The 22,748-nt window shown below is 48.0% G+C and overlaps 1 protein-coding gene across 1 annotated transcript in view; it reads right to left on the bottom strand.

Annotated features, from left to right (window-relative positions):
* Positions 1-21,775, bottom strand: part of KDF1 (keratinocyte differentiation factor 1) — a 104,770-nt gene extending 82,995 nt beyond the window's left edge. Inside the window, exon 1 of the mRNA XM_078682625.1 lies at positions 21,572-21,775. The gene's annotated coding sequence lies outside the window, so the exon portion shown is untranslated. The remainder of the gene's footprint in view (positions 1-21,571) is intronic.
* Between the last annotated feature and the right edge of the window lie 973 nt (positions 21,776-22,748).

The raw sequence follows: 22,748 nt of genomic DNA, 5'->3' as shown, positions 1-22,748 counted from the left end.
GATAATATTTAACTGGGAAGAGGTCAAAGATGGCATTAACAGAGGGGCTGAGGAAGTGGACAAAGACGTGTCCAATTGTTCAACCGAGGCACCATTAGAGGCAGGGGCTTCACAAACGGCTGCAGTGCTTGAGCCAGAAAGGATGAAATGAGAAATTCAGCTGCTCTAAGACAGAGCTAAAAGAGTGACTAATTATTTCCCAGAATTTGGAACAGTCTTTGGAGTTACAAGAGTCCACTAAATCTTCCCAGTTGTCTTGCCTTAACACAAGTTTCCTTCTCTCAATGGCTGAATTGTAATCTCGACAACAAGACGTGACTACATTTGTCTCTGGGCTTCTCCTTCAGAGATTCCAAAAGCTTTTAAGGGCTTATGAAACAAGACTGATTGAAACATCTGCAGGGAGGAGAGCTAGTTCTACTACCGTGAGGACCGATCTCACCATGGTGCAAATGGCAGAAGAAAAAAAAAAATGTCCTTATCCAAGGAACCTTCATTCAAGCAAGTAAAGAAATCCCTGGAACACTCCACTCCCGAAACAATTTGAGGGAAACTTGGCTACGAATAAACTCATCCTGACCAACTCTGCAGCCCTAGTCTTTAAAAGAAACCCTCAAACACAAAGCACGATTAGAGGATGAAGAATTTATTTCCCAGGAAAAAGTGGCACATAAGGATTTGTGGTCTACTCTAGAAACCCGGAACACCACCTTGAAATTCATTAGAGAATGTGTTAATCCAGAGGAGACAAAGTAAAAAGCAATACCAGAAAAATGACCTCTCCCAGAAAAGATAGACACACACTGGATAAAGTTCTTATTTGGACTAGCTTCCTCAACCAGGTTAAAATTGCTCAAAATAGCATTTAAAAGTTCACCCTGGATAAAATGTCTAAATTGTTAGGCAACTGGCAGTAAGGAAGACCAATTGTGGGTATCAAACACAGCAAGAGCCACACAGGCGAGTATTAAAACCACTGAATAACACAATGGATGCACAACCCTTGGAGGAGCAAGAGTGTTTATTCAATAAGCCTCTCATCTGATAGGAGTGAACATTCTGGGATCAAGTCGGGTTGGTATTATAAAAGTTAACAAGACAGACATTGTTGCGATTCTGAAAGGACAGACCGCAAGTACTTTTGGGGAACTAGTGTCCACTTGGTTAGAACCATAATTTAAACTTGGAGATAAAAACGGGAAGACCCCCTTTGGAACTTGTCGCGGGGAAAAAATACACTTCTAACCCTCCAGTAACAAGCTGTTGGATGTCTCCCATGTTTCCTGCAGATACCTCACAAATTTTGTTTTCTTAAGTAGAGAAATCCCCCCATCGTCGTCTAAGTTTCTAACCTAGCTCGAGCCACATTACAACTTAAGATATCTAGGTTAAACTCGGGCAATGATTTCCGGGGTTCCCTGCCAATGCCATCACCAGAAAGGGTACTATGGGACAGTCATTCATCATCATTAAAGGAACTCAAGGGTCCAAATCTATTTTGGTAGGAATGCCTTGGAATTCATCTTTGTCAGCTGCTTCAGTCTGGTTAGTGAAGGTCAATTGGGGAGAAATAAAAGATTAATTGGGGGAGACATAAGAGGGATAGAGGGTTTATTTAAAGACCTTTAAAAATAACCCAAGAGAAAAAGCTGTACAGCGACATAAAGCAAGCGTGAGTTTGAGGTCCATTAGTAAGCGAGCAGCAATGCTTGGGTTGTTAAAGTTCACAACAATACAGTCCCCATCCATTGTTTTGGGTAACTTGCCTAACCAGTTAACTCTCAACGCCATGAAAACAGAATTATGAAAATTCAATTTTTTTCTTATACGTCCCTCTAACTAGTGACTTACTTTGTTTTTAAACTGGCAAAGTGTTCAACCATCCCGGGATCTGAGAGAGGACATGTTGGCAAGAACAAGAACGCTAGGGATTTGCAGTAACTGGAGTGCACCGAAGATTCTGAGATCAGATCCAAATCTAATGTACACCTGTGCCATTGCAATGTTTCTGGGGTGGATGTGGATGATTAGTGTAAGATCTGCATGAATACGTTTTCTTAATTTTGTGTCCATTATTTAACATTGACTTTAATTGTGAATATCAACGAACTGTGTTTTAACTAAGCTCCATTCTTGGTTGCTCAACACCTAATTAATTTGGCCCTCCATCAGTGTTTTCCCTCTTCCCTGTTGGAGTTTAACTCTTCCACCATTTATTCTAATGCTGATTATGAAATACTGTAGTTATTCAATCACGTTAATTTGTTGTGACACTTTGTCTACTATACAAGTTGTATACTTGCACTTTAACATTTTATCGCGGTTTTATGTATTTGCATTTGTTTTATTCTTTTAGGTGCTTTTATGACTAACTTGTCGAATGAAGCTTATTGAACTGAACTACAGAAATCTGCAGGAATACACAAAATTCCTACCACCCAGCGCTACCCCCACTTGTGCTGATGAAAACGATGCACTACTTATGTGTCTGGGGCGAATTCCTGTGACAGGAACAGATCAAACCAGGGTCAGTGGTATGCCTTTCACCTCAGTTTGGTCCACTCCTGTTGCGGGCATTAGGTCCAACCACACAAGTGCCACCGAGTTTTATCAGTACAAGTGGGGCAATTCTGAGTGGTAGGAATTCCTGCGGATTCTGGAAGTTGCCATCACAGAAATGTACAGAAAAGGCTTTATTTCTTGGTTTGAGGTTAGCAGGGAATTGTGGGTACGAAAACCTTGTGGGATTCACGCAATGCACAGCACCCTGGAAACCCCAGGTTGTCAAGTTTTCAAAAATGATTTGTTGGTATGCTTCCATAGTGGCGGCCGAACACGACCCAAATCCTGCAGCCACCCTTTTCCCTGATAACGCCAAGTAACATTTTAGGGACTTTTGTGTCAAGGTCTCTTGGCACACCCACACAAGTGAAGTACCATTTTTATTAAAACACTTGGGGGAAGGGTGCGTGCAGTGTGGTAGGAAATCTGTGGCTCCCTGCAGATACCAGATGTTTTATTTCTAAAAAATGGTGTGGGATGTATGCAAAGCACACCATACTGGACTCCCCCGGATGTCTAGTTTTCAGAGCTGTCTGGTTCTGGTAGGTTATTCCAGGCAGCAGCCTACACAAGCCCAAAAGTGCAGCCATTCACAATTGCAAGTCGAACAATATTGGGATTTAGCCACACTCCCTTGACCCATAGGGTGGGGCCTGTTAGGATGGGCAAGACCCACCTCATATTTTATTAAATATATTCATATTCCTGCCACACGGTGGGCTTTTTGCCCCCCAGGAGCAAATTGGGGGCACATCTCCTGTCTGCCCCTGGAGGGAAACACAAAGACTGGCTTGTCCCTTTTGGGGTTGGGTGAGGCCAATGCCACAGTGCAACACCTGCACCACTTTCTTTGCCCAATGGGCAAAATTACTGGTGTCAGGTGGAACCGCCTGAACATTCCATGGAGTCTAGTGAGTGTTCTGCCCCACCCTGGGGGGCAAATCGGGGGTAATTAACCCCATCTACCCCTGGAGGCAGAACCCTGTTGCCCTATTTAGTGGGGTGGAAGCATAGCCATGCCCACGGTGGAGGCATACCAATCTATATCATTATTATTTTTTAATAACTTTCCCTGGCGTCTAGTGGGCTTTTGCCCCTGCCTAGGAGGCAGATCTGGAGTAATTACCCCATCAGTCCCTAGGGGGGGCAGAAAGACAGTTTCCTGTTTACTACGTGTAGGAGCATGGCCATGCCCATGCTAGGCAGATATATATATATATATATATACATACATACATACACACACACACCTTGGTGGCTAATGGGGGGGGATTGGAAGGGGGAGGAGGAGATAGCTGCTTCAGGATTGCTCTCCTGTGGTGATCCCCAAAGAAGGGATCCAATGGGCAGAGGTACCATAGGAAACGGAAGATTCTCCTCTTTTCAACAATACCTCCCCCAAAGCACTCAGTGCTCCTGGGGCTGAGATATGACCAAGAGCACTGATTTAGTGAAATTACAAACAAGACCATCGGCTCGCTTTACCTTCAATTTTACTGCAATGACTTCAGCACTCCCTGCGTGCTGAATGTAACTGCAGAAAAAAAAAAAAAACACAAACACTCAGGCCGCCCGGGAAGCTCTTCCCAAGCAACCGGATGATAAAATATAATAAAGGTCCTCCTCTGGTGCTGAGCACAAGGGCCTTTAAATACCTTCCGAGTGTCGCCCAATGTCTGCACCCCACATTGGGACGGTAGCACGGTCATCAGCCACACGTAAGAGGTTAAGGTAAGTATTAGAAGCTTACAGTACATCCAGCAGGCTAATTGCATCAGAACTACTGCAGCAATTACAATTCTAAATAGAGCTCTAAAATGAAGATTTTAACTATGGAAATGATGGGAACATTCTATGAAGGGCACAACAACAAAACATTATGATGACAAACGTTCACATAGCGTTTCATAAACACACATACTTCAATACAACTCAGCACATAGAACCGTATCTACACAAACATGTAGTTACAGAACATGAGGCCTCTGTGGAATTGTAAACAAAACAAAAAATCAATTTCCCCTGTTAGAGTACATACATTGAGTCTACTGGAAGCAAGAGAGGCTCTTCTAGTATTTTTGTGGATCGCCAATGGTATGCGTGACTTTGAAGGTAGCGTGCCTGATGGCAAGGCATACTGGCAGGTGAAGTACAAACATCAGAAAGAAAGAAAAGGATCAATTTTGGGAGACAACCGATACGGAGGACTCTCAGCATACCAGGAGAAGTCAGACACTGCCTGGACCCACCCTCTGGGTTTGTCATTAATTCAGGCTGGGGCTCTGTCTGAGAAGATAGAGGAAACTACTTTAGAGCAGGTAACAGGTCCTAAAAGTCACAAATTCAAAAGGTAGCCTTTCAGGTTTCCATCCTTATCAGGGGAGAAGAATGGAGTGGTGCACATTAGAAACTACATTAAAAGGTTGTGTTGTCTCCAGATAGGAGATTCAAGGAATCATGTGGAACGGAAAGAAAATCTTAGAATTTCCAAGGAGGAAGTTGCTGATTATGAGAGGACTTCTCTGTCGCATACTGTATGAACAATCACCAACTTCTCACAAGCTAACACATACAGCAGTTCAGAAAATGCCTTCACAGGAATGGAATAACATGTACAAGATGAAAGTGCCAAAGTACTCTGCCAAACCATAGTCTGGTGGAGGAATCCCAGATAGTTTTTCCAAAACAGTCACTACCTAATCTCCCAGCGAAATATTTGATGATGGCAGAAATCACTGCTCCCAGACTATCCAACAAAAATGATGCCATGTTATGAAAGGATTATACTGCTTCAACCTACTGCTAAGAACTAGCATATATTGAACCTTTATGTCTTGCTCTTTACTCAAAGGTTTTCTGGCATTCTGTGTGGTTTGGTGTTAGTATGGCATGCTCTGCTGAGGGGATGGCATATGTGGCTTCTATGGGAGAGCATTGGCAGAGTAGTAGAACAGGAATGGGAGCAGCTGTGGCTCCATCCTCCTCCTCACTGGGATGTTGGAATAAAGAACTACTAAGACTACAACTTGCTGGCAACATGGGGACAGGTTATGACCCAGGTTTCGGTGATGATAGACTTACAAATCCCAGTCAATTCCCCGATTTGCCCGTTTGGTGTCACAAAGCGCACTACATATTACTTAAAACTAGCAGATTTGCTCACTCCTTCACCGCCTAGCCACATATCCTAGGGCAACCCGCTTAATCCCTGAAATCATGGCGCAAGATGGTTAAGAGTGCCACTCCTTAGCAGAGATGGCCCAGGCCTTTGCCTCCTATTACCGCCAGCTATACGAAGATTGAACTCCAACCCTCTCTCTCCCGGTTCTCTTGGAGGTTGGTAAGGGCCACCTCCCTAGCTTGGACCCTGATACCCAAGACGATCTAGATCGCCCCATCACCCGTGAAGAGATTGGGGAATCGATCGCTCTTCTCTCCTTCGGCAAGACACCAGGCCCAGACGGCCTCCCTCTAGAATACTATGTTCACCACCAGGATAGTCTCATCCCCCCATCTTGCAGAACTGTTTCGGGAAGCTGTTGAAAAAGGCTCCTTTCCCCAGGAGACGGACATGACCACCATTGTGGTTCTTCCTAAGTCCCAGCCACCCTCAACACAATGTGCAGATTACTGCCCTATCTCCCTCATCAATACCGAAGTTAAACAATTCGCTACAATCCTCGCGCAGCGGCTCAAACACCAATTGTCCGAGTTGGTTCATTCCGATCAATGCGGGTTCATGCCCTCAGGAGGTACCCGGCACTGTCTCCGTAGATTGCAATCAGCCTTGGCCCACCGCCACCTCCTTACCCCATACCTTGCGATTCTTCTTGTAGACTTTGAGAAGGCTTTCGATTCGGTGGACTGGGGGCTTCTAGAGGACGTCCTGGATACGATGGGACTCGGTCCGCGCTTTTGTGCCATGGTCAGGGTTCTATAGGACTTTCCTCGGGCTCGTGTCCTGGTGAAGGAGGTACTATCAGAGCCTTTCTCAGTTTGCAGGGCAACGAGGCAGGGTTGTCCTTTTTCCCCTCTGCTCTTTGCTTTGGTGATGGAGCCCTTGGCATCCCTGATGCGGTCATGCGAGCACGTGCAGGGATGGAAATGGCCCAGCACCGAAACAGACGAAATTTGCCCTTTATGCAGATGACGTTCTCATCTATTTAGTAGATCTCGCTCGGTCAGGCCCCCATTGTCTCCGCATCCTGTATTCCTTCGAATGGGCCTCTGGCCTCCGGTTGAACCCGGACAAATCGGTTCTAGTTCCCCTCCACCCGTCCCGTGAATGCTTCAATTGGCAATCCACTATACCATTTTGTTGTCAATCATTCAAATACCTGGGGATATCGATGACCCTACTCCCTGAGCTTAGCTGGACCCTCAATGTCACTTCTCTGGTGAAACGGGCCAAGGCGGACCTCCGGAAGTGGCAATCATTGCCCCTGAACCCCATGGGCCATGGGGAGGGTCGCCCTCTTTAAAATTACGGTACTCCCCGATTCCTCAAAATACACCCCCCATGCTTTCCCAGGGCCTGGTTCCGCGAATTGGATAGCCCAGCCAATAAGTTCCTGTGGGGGAAAGGTAGGACCCGATTGGCGCTAAATGTCTGCAGGATCCCCTCGTTTGACCAGGGCCTGGGGATGACTTGCCTTTATCTGTATTAACTTGCCACGCGATTACTCTCTATACACGACTGGTTTAACGGGTTATGGTCTGACCCGGCTTACAGGCTCGAATTGGGGAAGTTGGGCCTAACCAAGGTTTAGTCCATGCTGTAGGGGTCCCCTATTCCATCCCTCCTACCAGAGGGGACACCCTCGGTGTTACTGGCCTGGCAGGCTGCACTGCGGCACACCAAGTGGACACACACAGTGACCCAATGTACACCCTTGTGGCAGGGGACTGGATCAAAGAGGTTAACGAGCTGCAGGGCTCCAGGGCTTGGGACCTTATAGGCATCTCACAATTAGGCGATGTAAAGGTGGGGGAATCACAGGCGCTCCTTCAAAGACCTCCAAAACAGATACTCCCTGCGCCAATCACAATTCTATAGGTACTTGCAACCGAGACACGCCCTCCACAAGCACCTCACAACAAGTACACAGCTTCCTGATCATAGCCCGCCTGAGGCTCAGATTATGTTTGGGGACCTGGGGAAGGGTGGCATCTCCCACATTTATCGTACACTGATCAATAATATCCCCACTTCCCTAGACCGACTGCGGACTCTTTGGGCACCCTGGACAAAGAGGACTGGCGTGACGCCCTTATGGCCCCTAGGACTGTCACTGCCAGGCTACGCTTGGTACAGCTCTATTACTTGCACGCAGCCTACCTGACCCCGGTGCGCCTTCACAGAGCAGGATTTAGCCCAACCTCTGCATGTACTAGGTGCGGTCACGACCCCGCTGATTTCCTCCACATGGTATGGACATGCCCCCGCTGGACGCGGTTCTGGGGGGAAATCGAGGAAGAGCTCACCGAGGTCTTGGGGTGGGAGGTTCCCCATAACCCAAAACACGATCCTGGGCATCACTGATGGGTTGGATGGGTCTCGGAACGAGAAATTGTTCTTCACAACAGCAATGGTGGTTGTCAAAAGTGACAAGGTGGCCTCCTGGAAATTCCCTGAACACCCGAGTGTCGGATGCTGGCGGACTGGGGTAGACTGGTGAGCCACGCAAGAAAAAGTCATGTACGAGGCACGTGGGTGTCCCAAGAAATACCGTAGGGTCTGGGGAAATGGTTGGGGTTATGGTCTAGTTACATGGGGAACGTCCAAATTCATGTTGCTTTGCCTTTATTAGTGTCTGTAAACTGGGTAGCGCAAAAGCTTATATGTACTCCTGGATTTTCATGGTGTCGTGATGATTGGCTGGTGTCTTCTTTCCACTTACCAAAATTAATAAAAATGTGTGTATCAAAAAAAACTAGCAGATTTGGCCATGGGCCTCTTCAAGCTCCTCACAGTGATGTCATAGAAAGCTCTGCAACCATCTTCGGTGGACTGCTGGCTCCAATTGATGCTGAAGCGGGCATAGGCTGAAGGTGATATTATGGCAAGGGAGGCATGAGTGTGAGGCGGGGTGGGGTGAGCACCCTTTGCAATACTTATGTGCTTAAACAACGAGAAAAGATGGTGGCCTCCACGTGAGTACTGCTGGTTCTCGGGAGGGGGTCTCCTGTTCCCTGCACTCCACAACCTGTTCTCCAACTTGGAAATGGTAGAACACTGAGATGTGGACCCGTGCTGCTCCGTCCGAGGGCCAGGTCGTATGGAATATGCCTCTCCCCCCCATTTCCCAGCACTGCAGCTCAGCAGATGGGAAAGTGTTTTCTCACATACAGCCAGTCCACAAAGCTTCCGTCGAAGCCCTCCCTCCTCTTAACTCGTAACCCCAACTAATATGCCATGATTGCCCCCTGGTTTCGTTGTTTATTATTTTGGATTATACACTGGTTAGAACTGGGGGTCTCTAGTTGGCAGAGGTAGGTACCACTGTCCAAATAGGGACCCTTGCTTCTAGTCAGGGCAAGGAGATAACCCTCTGAGATAACCCCTGCTCACCCTCTAGGTAGCTTGGCACGAGCAGTCTAGGCTAACCAGAGGCAATGCGTAAAGTATTTGTATCAACACTCACAGCAACACAGTGAAAACCCCGCAAACTGACTCCACAACAGTTTAGAAATATAAAGGTATTTTAATCTAAACTACACAAGACCAAAACGACAAAAATCCAACATGCACAGTTCAAGAATATGGTTTCAAAAGAGTTCTTAAGGTTGCGTTAAAATTCTTTAGGTTGCGATAGAATTCTCTACGTTGCGATAGAATTCTCTACAGATGCGTGAAAAGTTCACAGTTGCGTCACGTTTACTCACAGTACCTTTTAGTTGCAACAAAGTTCCAAAAGCAGAAGCTGGTGCGGTGGAAAACAAGCGATGCGTTGCTCCTGAGACCCTGGGGAGGCGATGTGACAGCCCCGCTGCTGCAGCAGCGGGCGTGTTCGACGAATCCGGTCTGTATGGGGAGGAAGGCCACTTGTATGGATTCCGGTGCGTAGGTTCCGTAGGAAGTTTGTTCTGCGACGATCTCGTAGGGGCTGCGACGATCTCCGGGGCGACGGTGCACGGTCCAGCGGTGATCCTCTCTCCCGCAGCTCCTCGATGTGATGGCTCTGCGACGATGCTCGCAGTGACGGGATGCGGTCCGCAAGCAAGCGGTGCGGCGATCTCACCAAGCGACGACAGGCTCTGCGACGACACTCGCAGCGATGTTAGATTTTCCCACACCGATCTGGTGCGTCCCGCAAACGAAGGATGCGACGGCTCTGGCAGCGGCGTCAGGCGCTGCGGCGATCTCGGCCTTCGTAGCCGCGGGAAACTTCTCGCACTGTCGGGGATGCGCTCCGCAAGCGAGCGATGCGACACTTTTCAATTTCAAAAGTCTCTCAAGCTTAGTTTCAAGCTTCCCAGCACAGGTACAACTTCCAGAGGCCCCACAACTGGATCAAGCACTCTAGGAAGGACAGAAATCTTTCAGCAGAGTTCAGGGAAGCTGGGGGTGAAGTCCTTTTGTTCCTGGGACTTCAGAACAGGGAGCCAGCTCAACTCAGGCCCTTGGAGATTCCTTCAAGACAGGGGACACAGCTCAGCAGCAAAGTCGTTCCCCTCTCCTTGGCAGCAAAGCAACAGGTCAGTCCAGCAGAGCAACAGCAGGACAGTCTTCCTTCTTCAGTTTCAGCTTTCTCCTTGGCAGAGGTTCCTTCTTGATTCCAGGATGATCTAATTTTCTGTTGTCAGGGGTCCTGTACTTATACCCCTAAAGTCTTTGTTCTCTCTGTACATGTGGGCCCTGAGCCCGGTCTAAACCAGTTCTGGGTGTTTCCTGAGTACTTTGTTTTGCTGTCTTCTTTCTTCCTTTCAGAGTGAGGGGCAGGGTCGTCAGCCGCCCAGCAGGAGGTGGAGTCAGCATTGTGGAAGGCAGGCACAGCCCTATTCCGGCACAGGTGCTAACTCCTCCCACCACTCTAGTTGCAAATGCAGTCATTCAGCCTAGGGCTGACTCAACCAGCCTCCTGGGGAATCCCCAGCCCCTGTCACTCTCAAACCAGACAGTTAATACACAAACAGGCCCAGGCACACAGAAGGGTCAGACAAGAGAACAGCAACTTTCTAAAAGTGCTGTTCTCAAACACAGGATTTAAAAACAACCTTTCCTAAAAGATGTGTTATTAAATTCTGAGTTCAGGGATACTAGATACGTCCTATCTTGTTCCTAAGGGAAGAAATGCTGTTAACCACTGTAGCCAGCATCCCCCATGTTAATCTATGGAGCAAGATAGCCTTACAGTAGTGAAAAAGGAAAATGGCTGCCATTCACTACCAGAGCATGTCACCTGCACTAGTACATGCTCTACCTTTTACATACACTGCACCCTGCCCAGGGGGGTACCTTGGGCCTTCCATAGGGGTGACTGATGTGCACAAAAAGGGAAGGGTTAGGCCTGGTCAGTGGGGACACTGACCAGGAGGACATGACAGTTCTAAACTGCACACAGGTACTGCAGTGTCAGGCCTGAGACATCATTTTAGGGCTACTCCTGTGGGTGGCACAACCAGTGCTGCAGGCCCACTAGTAGCATTTGTCATCACCAGCCCTGGCACACCCAGTGCACTTTACAAGGGACTTCATGGTGATACAAATATGCCAAACATGTAAATCCAATCAGAATAACAATTTACATAGAGAGCATATGCACGTTAGCACTGATCAGCAGTGGTAAAGTGCGCAGAGTCCTATTGACAACAGCCACGGGTCAGGAAAAATAAGGGAGGAAGAAGCAAAAAGTTTGAGGATGACTCTGCAAGAAGGGCCAGTTCCAACAACACTTTATTGGACATTACTGTTACATAAGCATGACCTGAGGGCACTCTAGCTCGGAGAGTAAGGTGCTATGTATTCTCAATCTCTCTATCCTCCCACTACACTAGAGATAGAGCCGACGCCTGTACCCTCTGGGCAGTGTCATTTACAGATGCTCCTTAGAACGGCCTCATTCTCATATTTTCGCAGGCTGGGACTTTACTTGATGAATGGGTTGTTTTGACATGTTTGTGATATTTTACGGCTGCACTGATTATTGTTGCTTTGCCATGATGATAAAAATCCCAATAAAGGGGATGCGGCATGGACCCCGCGGACTTCTTTCACATGGTAATGTTGCTGAATTCACGAATATGCTGCAATTTTTGGAGAAAAGGTGAAAAATATACACTTTGTTGCCTCTGCAGGGTACCAGGGGGACAAAGCAACAAGGCTAGGGGATCAGGGTATTCCTACAGTGCCCCCTTTTCTTTTGTTTAAATCTTTTTGTTTGGGACTCAGCTGAGGCCAAGTCCCAAAATGGCAGCCAACACTTCCTGCTTGAAGTGTTGGCAGCCAATTGTATCTCTGCACGACATCGAGAGTATTCACCGCTTGTTTGCGACCATAGATATACAAATTTGGATTTTCTTTAATATCTCAAACATATTTACACCAAATCACAAAAAGCACGCTTTCTGGACCAAGATCTAGCTTTCTGACAAATTTGGTGTAATTCTGGTCAGCGGTTCAGACTGTAGCCATTTCTAAAATTCCTAGGGGAATTAACACGGGAAACACACTATTTTTGACCCCCTCTTTGACATTTACCCAAAACTTTCTATGCAAAACTAGACCCAGGTGGACACTTTTTTCATCAACCTGCGCCAAAGATATTGGCAAATCAAAAAATGCTTTTCCCTAGGAAACAATTTCCTAACTATAAATATCTACTGGCGACCTCCAGTAGATAATATATTATAGTATCAAACTCATAACAATAACAAACATGTCAAAGTACCTTACTTTCAATTCCAGACCAATACTTCTATTTTCCCCATGGATGATCATCTGATGCCTTACTGTTTTCCCTCCATAGTAATTCATCTCTTAAGAATTCATAGTAAATACACTACAACTTGTTTTCTAAGTTTAGGTCTTAGCTTTAGGCCCAGCAAGCAAATTGCAGGTTTCCCAAATGTAGTTCTATTACAGCTTTATTGGGTAATGAACATGGGTAGGGGTAGCCCAGCACAACATTGAGTCCATGACTGGAAACAGAGTAAACAGTATGCCCTATTAAATCAAATGTGGGTTTCTTGATGCAAAGTGTTCAGATCACAATTAAATAAAGCAGTAAAATGGCTTTAGATGACATGAAGTAAGAAGTGGTGTTACATTGTAGCTCATATGCATTTCAAACATCTGGCAGCTCAACTGGAAAAGTCAGAAACAGGCTCAGTCTTCTTTTTCAAAAATGTGGTTGCATATGACAGTGCAGGAGAGTAGTTTATTACTTGTAAAAAGTGGATCTGCTTATTTTTTTTAAAGAGGCCATGGCAGAGAAATGTGTAGGATGCACAGGTGATGGACACCTACAGAGAAGCCTCTCAGCACAATTCACCAAGGTACGAAAGGACATCAGTGAAATAATTGCATAAAATGAGATGTCAGCATGAAGGCATCCATATGCAAAATGATTACAATAATAATCAAGCAAGACATGGACCTGATCGTCAGTGCATGGAAATGTAGGTTTAACTCCATAACGTTTCGGATGAAAACTCAGGAGGGTTCAGATTTCTTCTGGACCTCGAGCAAGCCAACAAGTGAGTTCAGACTTTAAAAAAAGGATATGCTGTAGCAAATTATTCCATTTGCATGCTTGAGACAGAGGCCGACACAGACAGTGCTAAAGTAGCTATCCAGTTTAAAATCGCCTGTGTGCCGTTCCAGGTTTTCACTTTGAATACACTATACTTACCTTTGGTCTAAATTTGGCTATGAATTACAAATACAATTGCTTATCTGATAGAGATCCTAACAATAAGGACAGTGATGTAGTCCCATCTGTCTGGAATCATCTCTAGTCCTCCAAGCAATACCGTTTATGTTGGAATTTGGCCACAAAGGAATTGCCACTTAATCCAATTGATTCAAGGCATAAGGCACATCATTCAGTGGTGAGCGATGCAGTAACTAGTGGAGAGTGATTACATTAGAACCTTCAGGACTCACGGTGGGGACATTAGTTGCCAGCAGTATACAGCAGGATGCAGCCTTGGAGTCAAACGTAATGCAAGGCTGCTTGTACAAAACAAACTAGCTGTTCCTCCAATTGGAGAGATCTGGAAGCAGTACTGAGGTGTATAGAGCATTGTGTGCAACTAATTCTAGCATTCGTGGTCTTGGTCAAAACAAAATGATGGTACCCAAAAACTACATCAAAAGCAAGGAGGGCATTAAAGACAGGGTATCAACAGATGTACCAACGCAGATCATGGCCTGAAACGATTCTCATCTGCTGCTGTTGAAGGTGGAAGCTGTGAGGGGGTCAGGACTACTAGATGGAAGTAGAGGCTGGCTTTCTGATCTTTCTAGAATTTCTGGATCCAACATCGTGGTTATTGGACTGTGTTGTGCGTGTGCTGCATCCCTTGCATAAGTTGCTAGACTGTGTGTCATGGGCCCTAATGCAAGAAAGGAAAACACATCCTGTGCCCCACCTGCCTAGTATTTTAATACCAGAGTAGTATTAAAATACAATATTAATGTTTTGACCTCCAGAGAACTACCTCTTGAAACCTGTCCAGGTCAATAGTACACCCCCTTCATTCTCCAAACTTGCCTGTATCCTCTTACAAACAAATGTCCTCTACCGCTCACCCAGTCCTCCTGTATTTTTAGGTCTCGGCCTGCGTAGGCTGCGCTTGTACAGTCTCGCTGCAGAGATTTTATGTTTACAGAGTAGGAGGTAAACGAGCCAGCTCTTCTCCATTGGCTGGCTTCCTAAACGGCGGCCAGCCATTGGAGAAGAGCTCTGCCTGTCACTCTAAGCCCCGTCTGTTTCGGATTGAGGGGCGTGTTTTTTGCTGTCCATTCTATCCGGGACGTCTTCAGTCACACAACAAAAAACACGCCCCCAGTCTGAAAAGGACGGGCTTGTTATTCACATTCGGCTTTGGCAACAGTAAACACGCAGGTACCGTGCTTGTTTTGCTCCTATTATGTGTCCATCTCTCTGCGCTAAGTCCTTGTTTTAGGCTACGATGCACAAAAGCGAGGAGCTTTTCCAAACGTAGTCCACAAGAACACGGATGTTACTCAAACAAAATGAAACAAAAAGTTAATTGCGCGGGTTGCGCCTCGATAATAAATTCCAAATGAGATCTGTGCTGGAAGTAATGCATGCGTAGCCGAGGGGCACCACAGATCCGTACAGCCAGTTTGAGGACGTTATAACATCTGCCCTGGAGACCTGTTCCAAAAGGGCCAATTTATGATTTTCATTTTCACTTGTTCCGGGATAGACTGGGATTGCGGCCCGCAAGACAAGATGACGGCGCTCACTGTGATCGAAGCATAGCCGTGGGAGTGAGAGACTAGTGACGGTGCGAACTCCTGATCACTGTGTTAAACACCGGCCTGCTGAAAACAGCGTGAGCAACGGGAGAAAGCTGAACACTGAATGCGACCACCCAATATTATTACAGGCAAGTGCTGTGCGGCCCGGACTGATTGCCCTGGAAGCTGTGTGCTGGACGAGCACCTGGGTTGCATGGCCGTGTCCGGCGGACGCGGATATCTGCGGAAAACGGCCTTGAGCTAGATGGGCATGTGCTGGGTCAAATGCAGGAGCGAGATAATGTGGCCTGTGTGACAACGCCATCACAGAACTAGTATACAAAGTGAAGGAAGATCTACGCCATGTGCGGGTGGATGTATTCTGCCCCCAGACGCAGGGACCTCGGCTACCTGGGACGCCGAGAGGTAGCGGCGGAGGAGCCAAAAGGGAGCTCGAATGAAGTGGTGACTCCTGGCCCCCTCCAGAAGCAGTGAGTATTAGCTACTGCGTTCCCCTAGAACCTGTGTGTGCGTGTGCGGCTCTGTGTGTGCGTGTGTGGCTCTGTGTGTGCGTGTGTGGCTCTGTGTGTGCGGCTCTGTGTGTGTGTGCGTGGCTCTGTGTGTGTGTGCGTGGCTCTGTGTGCGTGGCTCTGTGTGCGTGGCTCTGTGTGCGTGGCTCTGTGTGCGTGGCTCTGTGTGCGTGGCTCTGTGTGCGTGGCTCTGTGTGCGTGGCTCTGTGTGCGTGGCTCTGTGTGGGTAGCTTTTTTGTAGGTGGCTCTATGTGAATGACTATGTGTGGCTCTGTGTGTGTGTGTGTGGGGCTGTGTGGCTCTGTGTGTGTGGCTCTCTGTTCCATCGTTGTGATTCTGCCCTCTGTTCCCTCGTTGTGATTCTGCCCTCTGTTCCCTCGTTGTGATTCTGCCCTCTGTTCCCTCGTTGTGACTGTTTTTCTGCCCTCTGTTCCCTGTGTGTGTGGCTCTCTGTCTGTGTGTGGCTCTCTGTCTGTGTGTGTGTGTGTGGCTGTCTGTCTGTGTGTGTGGCTGTCTGTCTGTGTGTGTGGCTGTCTGTCTGTGTGTGTGGCTGTCTGTCTGTGTGTGTGGCTGTCTGTCTGTGTGTGTGGCTGTCTGTCTGTGTGTGTGGCTGTCTGTCTGTGTGTGTGGCTGTCTGTCTGTGTGTGTGGCTGTCTGTCTGTGTGTGTGTGTGGCTGTCTGTGTGTGTGTGTGTGGCTCTCTGTTCCATCGTTGTGATTCTGCCCTCTGTTCCCTCGTTGTGATTCTGCCCTCTGTTCCCTCGTTGTGATTCTGCCCTCTGTTCCCTCGTTGTGACTGTTTTTCTGCCCTCTGTTCCCTGTGTGTGTGGCTCTCTGTCTGTCTGTGTGTGTGTGGCTCTCTGTCTGTGTGTGTGTGGCTGGCTGTCTGTGTGTGTGTGTGTGGCTGTCTGTGTGTGTGTGTGTGGCTGTCTGTGTGTGTGTGTGTGGCTGTCTGTGTGTGTGTGTGTGGCTGTCTGTGTGTGTGTGTGTGTGGCTGTCTGTGTGTGTGTGTGTGTGGCTGTCTGTGTGTGTGTGGCTGTCTGTGTGTGTGTGTGGCTGTCTGTGTGTGTGTGTGTGGCTGTCTGTGTGTGTGTGTGTGGCTGTCTGTGTGTGTGTGTGTGGCTGTCTGTGTGTGTGTGTGTGGCTGTCTGTGTGTGTGTGTGTGGCTGTCTGTGTGTGTGTGTGTGGCTGTCTGTGTGTGTGTGTGTGGCTGTCTGTGTGTGTGTGTGTGGCTGTCTGTGTGTGTGTGTGTGGCTGTCTGTGTGTGTGTGTGGCTGTCTGTGTGTGTGTGTGGCTGTCTGTGTGTGTGTGTGGCTGTCTGTGTGTGTGTGTGGGGGTGTGTGTGTGGGGGTGTGTGTGTGGGGGTGTGTGTGTGGGGGTGTGTGTGTGGGGGTGTGTGTGTGGGGGTGTGTGTGTGGGGGTGTGTGTGTGGGGGTGTCTGTGTGTGTGTGTGTGTGGGGGTGTCTGTGTGTGTGTGTGTGTGGGGGTGTCTGTGTGTGTGTGTGGCTGTCTGTGTGTGTGTGTGTGGCTGTCTGTGTGTGTGTGTGTGGCTGTCTGTGTGTGTGTGTGTGGCTGTCTGTGTGTGTGTGTGTGGCTGTCTGTGTGTGTGTGTGTGGCTGTCTGTGTGTGTGTGTGTGGCTGTCTGTGTGTGTGTGTGTGGCTGTCTGTGTGTGTGTGTGTGGCTGTCTGTGTGTGGCTGTCTGTGTGTGTGTGGCTGTCTGTGTGTGTGTGTGGCTGTCTGTGTGTGTGTGTGGCTGTCTGTGTGTGTGTGTGTGGCTGTCTGTGTGTGTGTGTGTGTGGCTGTCTGTGTGTGGCTGTCTGTGTGTGTGTGGCTGTCTGTGTGTGTGTGTGTGGCTGTCTGTGTGTGTGTGTGTGTGGCTGTCTGTGTGTGGCTGTCTGTGTGTGTGTGGCTGTCTGTGTGTGTGTGTGTGGCTGTCTGTGTGTGGCTGTCTGTGTGTGTGTGGCTGTCTGTGTGTGTGTGTGTGTGGCTGTCTGTGTGTGTGTGTGGCTGTCTGTGTGTGTGTGTGTGGCTGTCTGTGTGTGTGTGTGTGTGGCTGTCTGTGTGTGGCTGTCTGTGTGTGTGTGGCTGTCTGTGTGTGTGTGTGTGGCTGTCTGTGTGTGGCTGTCTGTGTGTGTGTGGCTGTCTGTGTGTGTGTGTGTGTGGCTGTCTGTGTGTGTGTGTGTGGCTGTCTGTGTGTGTGTGTGGCTGTCTGTGTGTGTGTGTGGCTGTCTGTGTGTGTGTGTGGCTGTCTGTGTGTGTGTGTGGCTGTCTGTGTGTGTGTGTGGCTGTCTGTGTGTGTGTGTGGCTGTCTGTGTGTGTGTGTGGCTGTCTGTGTGTGTGTGTGGCTGTCTGTGTGTGTGTGTGGCTGTCTGTGTGTGTGTGTGGCTGTCTGTGTGTGTGTGTGGCTGTCTGTGTGTGTGTGTGGCTGTCTGTGTGTGTGTGTGGCTGTCTGTGTGTGTGTGTGGCTGTCTGTGTGTGTGTGTGGCTGTCTGTGTGTGTGTGTGGCTGTCTGTGTGTGTGTGTGGCTGTCTGTGTGTGTGTGTGGCTGTCTGTGTGTGTGTGTGGCTGTCTGTGTGTGTGTGTGGCTGTCTGTGTGTGTGTGGCTGTCTGTGTGTGTGTGGCTGTCTGTGTGTGTGTGGCTGTCTGTGTGTGTGTGGCTGTCTGTGTGTGTGTGGCTGTCTGTGTGTGGCTGTCTGTGTGTGGGGGTGTGTGTGTGGGGGTGTGTGTGTGGGGGTGTGTGTGTGGGGGTGTGTGTGTGGGGGTGTGTGTGTGCGCCTCTCTGTCTGTGTGTGTGTGCGCCTCTCTGTCTGTGTGTGTGTGCGCCTCTCTGTCTGTGTGTGTGTGCGCCTCTCTGTCTGTGTGTGTGTGCGCCTCTCTGTCTGTGTGTGTGTGCGCCTCTCTGTCTGTGTGTGTGTGCGCCTCTCTGTCTGTGTGTGTGTGCGCCTCTCTGTCTGTGTGTGTGTGCGCCTCTCTGTCTGTGTGTGTGTGCGCCTCTCTGTCTGTGTGTGTGTGCGCCTCTCTGTCTGTGTGTGTGTGCGCCTCTCTGTCTGTGTGTGTGTGCGCCTCTCTGTCTGTGTGTGTGTGCGCCTCTCTGTCTGTGTGTGTGTGCGCCTCTCTGTCTGTGTGTGTGTGCGCCTCTCTGTCTGTGTGTGTGTGCGCCTCTCTGTCTGTGTGTGCGTGCGCCTCTCTGTCTGTGTGTGCGTGCGCCTCTCTGTCTGTGTGTGCGTGCGCCTCTCTGTCTGTGTGTGCGTGCGCCTCTCTGTCTGTGTGTGCGTGCGCCCCTCTGTCTGTGTGTGCGTGGGCCTCTCTGTCTGTGTGTGCGTGGGCCTCTCTGTCTGTGTGTGCGGGCCTCTCTGGCTGTGTGTGCGGGCCTCTCTGGCTGTGTGTGCGGGCCTCTCTGGCTGTGTGTGCGGGCCTCTCTGTCTGTGTGTGCGGGCCTCTCTGTCTGTGTGTGCGGGCCTCTCTGTCTGTGTGTGCGGGCCTCTCTGTCTGTGTGTGCGGGCCTCTCTGTCTGTGTGTGCGGGCCTCTCTGTCTGTGTGTGCGGGCCTCTCTGTCTGTGTGTGCGGGCCTCTCTGTCTGTGTGTGCGGGCCTCTCTGTCTGTGTGTGCGGGCCTCTCTGTCTGTGTGTGCGGGCCTCTCTGTCTGTGTGTGCGGGCCTCTCTGTCTGTGTGTGCGGGCCTCTCTGTCTGTGTGTGCGGGCCTCTCTGTCTGTGTGTGCGGGCCTCTCTGTCTGTGTGCGGGCCTCTCTGTCTGTGTGCGTGCCTCTCTGTCTGTGTGCGTGCCTCTCTGTCTGTGTGCGTGCCTCTCTGTCTGTGTGCGTGCCTCTCTGTCTGTGTGCGTGCCTCTCTGTCTGTGTGCGTGCCTCTCTGTCTGTGTGCGTGCCTCTCTGTCTGTGTGCGTGCCTCTCTGTCTGTGTGCGTGCCTCTCTGTCTGTGTGCGTGCCTCTCTGTCTGTGTGCGTGCCTCTCTGTCTGTGTGCGTGCCTCTCTGTCTGTGTGCGTGCCTCTCTGTCTGTGTGCGTGCCTCTCTGTCTGTGTGCGTGCCTCTCTGTCTGTGTGCGTGCCTCTCTGTCTGTGTGCGTGCCTCTCTGTCTGTGTGCGTGCCTCTCTGTCTGTGTGCGTGCCTCTCTGTCTGTGTGCGTGCCTCTCCGTCTGTGTGTGTGGCTCTCTGTCTGTGTGTGTGGCTCTCTGTCTGTGTGTGTGGCTCTGTCTGTGTGTGTGTGGCTCTGTCTGTGTGGCTCTGTCTGTGTGGCTCTGTCTGTGTGGCTCTGTCTGTGTGTGTGTGGCTCTGTCTGTGTGTATGGCTCTGTCTGGGTGTGTGTGGCTCTGTCTGGGTGTGTGTGGCTCTGTCTGGGTGTGTGTGTGGCTCTGTCTGGGTGCGTGTGTGTGGCTCTGTCTGGGTGTGTGTGTGGCTCTGTCTGGGTGTGTGTGTGTGGCTCTGTGTGTGGCTCTGTGTCTGTGTGGCTCTGTGTCTGTGTGGCTCTGTGTCTGTGTGGCTCTGTGTCTGTGTGGCTCTGTGTCTGTGTGGCTCTGTGTGGGTAGCTTTTTTGTAGGTGGCTCTATGTGAATGACTGTGTGGCTCTGTGTGGGTGGGTGGCTCTGTATGTGGGGGTGGGTGGCTTTGTGTGTGTGGCTCTGTGTGTGGGTGCAAATGCAATAGGTCTCGCATTTGCGAGCAATTAAGCTATTGGCATTGTAAATGACAATGCCATTTATTTATACGTTTTAAAAACCAAACCATAAATAAAAATAATGTCATGAGCAATGCCAATAGCTCTAACTTTAACAATGCCGAGACCATTGCATTGTAAATGCTTGTTTTTTCTCTCTCCACGGACACCATGATCCCTTTACTGGGGGAGTGTTTCAAGCAAGAGCAAACATGACGTAAGTGTTGCATCCCAAATAAGATAACGGCACCCCAGTGGTAATCATGCACGAAATGGAAACTCTTCCCACATAGTATCAAAACAAAGACAGCAACCTTCGAAACACACATCCTATACTGCGCAGCATGCTACCCATGTAGGAAAGCGCTTCAGCACCGAACATAGGGGTAGTAAGTGCTACAGTATAATACTCTGTCTTGGCAATTCTCGGTTATTATATCTAGTCCTACCTTAGTTTCCACATATATGTTCACCATCCTGTTACATGGTGCGTTTTCTTTTGTTGTACATTCCATGTCTCTGTGAGTTCCAACTAGCACAGCCTCAAGGAGTTGAAGTTGGAAGTCATAAGAGGAGAACCTGCAGGACGTGGGATCTTTTAATTAAAGAATAAAAGTCACCTACAACCCTTTAACACACTGCTACCTCTCACATTTTGTTTGCTTTAGATACTTGCACAAGTGCAACCATTGCCTACGTAACATTGTTTGTTCTTGTGCTTGAGTGTCTGCCATATATTGCAGTATTATACCTCTAATTGTACTTTGTTTTCTCTTGTAACCTGCACACATGTCACTTTTTCCTCCTGTATTGCACCGTTTGCTACCTCATGTATTTTGTTTGCTCACAATTGTCACTTTTGCCTCATGTAACTTAACGTTTGCTTTTGTAACTTGCTCACTTGTAATTTTCTCCTCGTGTATCATTACTGTTCCTTATTGTGAAGCACTCTGACGCCTTCGGGTAAAGTCCGCGCTATATAAAACGCATAAATAAATAAACCCTGTGACGGTGCCTCACTTAACACAGTGCTAGCTGGGGGGAAAAAAAGAGTAACCTGTAGTTTCACATTTATCTTTTACTGTAGGGTTGGGGGGGGGGTATTTTAACCGGGATAAGTAATGATAATGTCAATCAACGTACAGCTGAAAAATACGGAGATAAGAATGCGGACAGTCCACTAGCATTCTACCTACCCATGGCTGCATCAGGTCAGCTTGTGCTCGAGTGCACAATCCTGCCCTTTACTGCTCTGCCCCGTTTCTCGAACCGATGAACACCTCCCCTGTTCTGAAAGCCAAGGGCCTGCCAGCGCCCCCGCCCATAACGTGCTTGCCCTTCTAGCCACCCGATCTCGTTTCGGCCTTAGTTTCTCACCTGCCGGGGCACTTCCTCTCCGGGCTCAAAGCCCCATAGCCTCACTTTCCGGGTAGTTGAGGGTAAGCTAGTAGCCGTTTTTTCCGGGTTTCTGCTCCCTTCGATGCCCAGTTCCTGTCTTACTTCCGGTTCCGGCCGGCCCCGAACGCGCTCAGGTTACCTGCAACACGCAGGTACAACCCCCACCTACACCTGGGTGCAGGTAAGCATGACGTCAGACTTCCTGCCCTTCGACGCCATTCGTGGAAACAAAGAAAGGACGTTCACCTCTTCAGTCAAGGAAAGAGAAGAGTGCTTTAACACGCTTAACTAATAAACTGTCACTAAAGAACTTATGCAGCAATTTGATCAATATGGATCTACACGCGTGAGAGACAGCTTCATATCAAGATTAGATTTCACCCAGTTAAAGTTAGTTATTTTTGAGAATTACCGATAACAGTTTGATGGGCAGCAAGATAAGAATTAATAAATAATTTATATTTTAGGTACCACCCACCGTATACTCCTACACAACTTAAAAGCAACAACTAGAACTTTACTTTAAAAAGCGAATTATTTACGCTTTTAACATAAATATGTATCAAACTAATTATCATTAAATAGAACATAATTATTTAATTAAATGTAATTTATTTTTCACAATACACCCGAACAAAATAGACAACACAATCCTAAAATGTAATAAACACAATTAACACGATGCATTTAAAGTTTAATAATTATTATCAATTAAAACATTCATTCTAACTAAATTAAAATGTAATTTACTTCCTACCATATACCCCAACAAAACCTAAACCCACACCTAAAATGTTAGTTAAAAGATTTAATTACACAGTTAATATAATTAATTTTAAATTCAATAATCATTATTAAATACAAATATTTATATTAATTACTTAGAATCAATTTACTTCCCACCTTGTGCCCCTATAAACCTCACAACCCACACCTAAAATAAAAAAAGATATTTCCACATTTCACATAATTAGTTATTAATTTCATAATTAATATTAATTAACAATTAATTAATTTAAATTAAAATACTTCCGACCCTGTAACCCTATAAACCCCACAACCAAGACATAAAATATATAGTAAAATAATATTTAAAACTATTAACATATTTAATTAAATAATTAAACTTAAATTACTTCCCACCCTGTACCAATAT

Source organism: Lissotriton helveticus, chromosome 3_1 (assembly GCF_964261635.1).
Source record: "Lissotriton helveticus chromosome 3_1, aLisHel1.1, whole genome shotgun sequence".
In the NCBI taxonomy this organism is placed as follows: Eukaryota; Metazoa; Chordata; class Amphibia; order Caudata; family Salamandridae; genus Lissotriton; species Lissotriton helveticus.
Note: the sequence above shows the minus strand (reverse complement) of the source record. Positions and strands in the feature narration are given on the sequence as shown.